Below are 3,548 nucleotides of genomic sequence, written 5' to 3' on the forward strand. Positions count from 1 at the left end.
GGCCGCGGCCCGGGGGGCAGGCGGGGTGGCCCGCCACGCCCACGAACCAGACAGGAACCACCAGGCGACCGTCTCGGGACGTGCGGGAAGCACCTGGCACGCGTCGACACTCAGCCCCGGCCACCAGAAACGCCCTCGGCAGACTAGGGCCAGCAAAGGGCCGCTCCGGGCGAGACCGACCCGTCCTCGCTTCAGCTCGGGACCAGGACAAGGACGTCTGCTCTCACCACTTCCTAACGGCACCAAACAAACAAACAAACAAACAAACAAACCGGGGACGAACCCGGCACAGGGCGGGAGACAGACAGAGAGACGTGAAACGTCCCGAGAGACGTCAGGGACCCGAACGAAGGCGGAGGAGACACATGTGACTCACAGGTGGGAAGGTTCGCGCGACGCTGCGGAAACCTCGATTCTCCCTAGGTCTGGTCGACAGACGCAAATGCCACCCCGCCCGGACCCCCGGCAGAGTCTTTGTGTAGAAAGTTACACGATGATTGCACGATTCAGGTGGAAAGCAGAGGCCCCGGGGCAGCAAAACAGCCCCGAACGAGGGGAATGAGCTTGAGTTACTATTCTAAGAGTCAGTAGAGCAGCCCAGACGGGCGGGTGCTGGTGCACGGACGATAAACACACCACGGGGCGACACGCAGGGTCCCGGGGGAAACCCGCACGGGGGCAGAAGCCATGGCTTTGCCGGCACGCCATGCCGGGACGCCGGCGGAGCCACGTGCAGGAGACAGAGGCGAAGAATTTGGGTGCAAACCTCACGCTCTGTACGAAGATTAACTCGAACCGGACCGGAGGCCTGGATGCAAAATCAGAACCGCGGAAACAGGGGAGAGTCTCGGGGGGATGTGGACCAGGCCAGAATTTCCCAGACACGGTACCAAAGGCCCACCCCTAACAACGTAAGTCGGTGCACGGAAAGCCGTCGAAAATCTTTACGGTTCAGTGTCCAAAAGACATTGTAAAGGGAATGCAAGTTAGACACCGATAGAAAATCTCTGCCAAGCAAATATTTCCTAAAGACCTGATCCAGAAGATACCCAGGACTCTCAAGGAAAGGGGTACGAACGAACAATAAATGGACCCAAAAGTGCAGCCGCTTGATAATAAGAAAGCAAAACAACCCGATTTTTAAAAAATGGGCAAAAGATTAGAGCTGACACCTCATTAAACAAGACAAATGAATGGCAAGAACGCACGTGAAAACTGCACGGCACCCTGGGTCCCCCGGGGGACGCAGAGCAGAATCACAGGATGCCACGCTGCGGGAATGGCTCAGCCTGCAAACGCCAAGTGTCAGCCAGATTGTGGAGGGACCCCACCTCGCCGGCGGAAATGTAAAATGATTCCGTTGGCAATGTCTCTTGTCTTAAACAGTTAAGCATAAACGTCCCATGTGATCTAGTCGTTTTCCTTCGAGGCATTTACCCATGAGAAAAGGAAATGTTTGTCCTGGTAAAGACTTTCACATGAATGTAAATACTGCTTTGTTTTTAATCGTCAAAAACTGGAAACGACCCAAATGTCCATCAACAGTGAATGGGTAAACAAGCTGTGGTGTGTCCCCACCGCGGCAGGCAGAAGGAATGTGGGCCCAGGCACGCGAGGCACGGATGCGTCTCACACGAGTTATGGGAGCGAAAGGGGCCAGACGGCAAGAGCACATACTGCATTTCCATTTATGGAAAACTTATAAAATGCGAGCTGACCGGGCCCCTGGAGCTTGGGAAGGGGGGGCCGGGACGGGGAGGGATGGGAGAAGGGGCTGCGGGGACCGAGGGCGCTTCTGGGGGTGGCAGATGTGTTCGGCCTCGCGGGTGCAGAACCCAGCGGGCCGTGTGCTTTGGGCGTGTGCGGTCCGTCCCGTGTGGATTATGCCTCGATAGAGAGGTTGCAAAAGCATTACACAGCCAGTGAGAAACTGGGAAATGTTTTCAGTCAAATGTGACAGGCAAGGGGGGTAGGACGGTCACTGCGTGAACTGCACTTGGGACGGCACGAGGAAAACAGCATCCTGGCAGGTTCGCCAGCGAAGCACCACAGCCGCCGGCTCAAACCGCAGATGCTTCCCGTGCCCGGTCCCCGAGGCCAGAGCCCGAGACCCCGGTGTGGGCGGGCGGTTCGCCCCGAGGCCTCGCTCCTGGGCGTGTGGACGGCGTCTCCTCCCCGTGTCCCGCGTGGTCTCCCTGTGCGTGTGACCGTGGCCTGACCACCTGTGCTTATAAGGACACAGTCGCCCTGGATTAGGGCCTCCCTCCTGACCCCCACTTCACCTTGCTCACCTCTTTAAAGGTCGTGCCTCCACATACAGTCACACTCGAGGGTGCTGGGGGTCGGGACTCGGGTGATGAATTTGGGGAACAGGGATCGGCCGACGACACCCCTTCACTGGGGAAAAAATGAGCAAAAGACATAAATAGACAAGTCACAGATTCGGGAAGACAAAGGACCACAAACACCGGTAACCACGTGTCACCGCAAACAAAGGAAACACCGTGTCACCCCGGGGTGTCCAAGGGCTGCTCGCAGCAGGGATGGCCACCTGCCCCTGTGTGCCGGACCCTCCAGGAAGCACACGTGCCTTGGAGAGGCAGGTACAGGTGCCAAGCAGGTACCAGGAGCCCCCAGGAGGGGACCGCAGGGCTTGTGGGCAGCGGCCTCGGCCGGGCAGATCCCATGTGGCTTGGTCTGGACATACATGGAAAACACCCCTTCAGCGTGTCCAACCGATGTGGACCCATCGTACCGACTAGGTGACCTCAGGTCTGGGGGTGGCCTGCTGGGAGTCCCACAGCCCCTCTGGCGTGGTTCCGGGGTCGGTGGGGGGGCAGCCTGGTGCCCTGGCCCGGGCTGTGCCAGCCTCACTAGTCTGACCACACGTGGGATCCCCTGACACCCACCGAGTGTTTAACCAGAACGGAACCGCCCGCCCGTGAGGGGGTGCTGAGGCGGGACTGCCGCCAGTGAAACAGGGTCACGGGGACCCGGGCCCCGCCGGCTGGCTTACTGCCTGTGCCCCCGAGACAGGACATCCAGGGCGCTCCGCATGAAGAGCGGGCACAGCTGGCCGAGGCGGCGAGAAGCCCCGTGGTCTCAGAGCTTCAGACCTCACCGGTGCCCTCCAGCTGGCCTGGCGAGCCTCTCCCTGGGGCAGCCACGCCGCTGACTTCAGGAAGCAGGCTAGCCCCGCAGTGATGGGGCGGGTCGGTGACGGGGCAGGGGGCATGAGTAAAGGGACACGCACGGGGTCCTCTGCGCCCAGGCCTTATGCGGGGACTCGGCTGGCAGACAGTCAGAGGCGGGGCCTGAGTGGTGAGGGGTCTGTGCCACGAGGCCCCACGCCCGCCCCAGCCCACAAGGACCTCAGTCCCTGCTCAGACTCCAGCCCCTCTCATCGGGGCAAACCGACCTGGCATCCAGTCACCACACACAGCTCCGAGCCCAGCTGCCGGCCACATCTGTGAGGGCGACAGGGCACCCCCAGTTAGAACAGGGCCTCGGTGCTTTAGAGAAAGAAGGACTGCCCCCCTGCTGCCCCC

The 3,548-nt window shown here is 60.5% G+C and overlaps 1 long non-coding RNA gene across 2 annotated transcripts in view; it reads right to left on the reverse strand.

Annotated features, from left to right (window-relative positions):
* Positions 1 to 1,479: 1,479 nt before the first annotated feature.
* Positions 1,480 to 3,548, reverse strand: part of LOC107195612 — a 2,516-nt gene continuing 447 nt past the window's right edge. Inside the window, exons 2-4 of one of the 2 annotated variants that reach the window (XR_001516797.2) lie at positions 3,419 to 3,467; positions 2,292 to 2,397; positions 1,480 to 2,195 (exon numbers count right to left, since the gene is read on the reverse strand). This is a non-coding gene — a long non-coding RNA (uncharacterized LOC107195612). Of the gene's footprint in view, positions 2,196 to 2,291; positions 2,398 to 3,418; positions 3,533 to 3,548 lie in introns of those variants that run through there. The other variant, XR_003046119.1, reaches the window with a different exon arrangement.

Source organism: Pteropus alecto, unplaced genomic scaffold (assembly GCF_000325575.1).
Source record: "Pteropus alecto unplaced genomic scaffold, ASM32557v1 scaffold43, whole genome shotgun sequence".
Taxonomy (NCBI): Eukaryota; Metazoa; Chordata; class Mammalia; order Chiroptera; family Pteropodidae; genus Pteropus; species Pteropus alecto.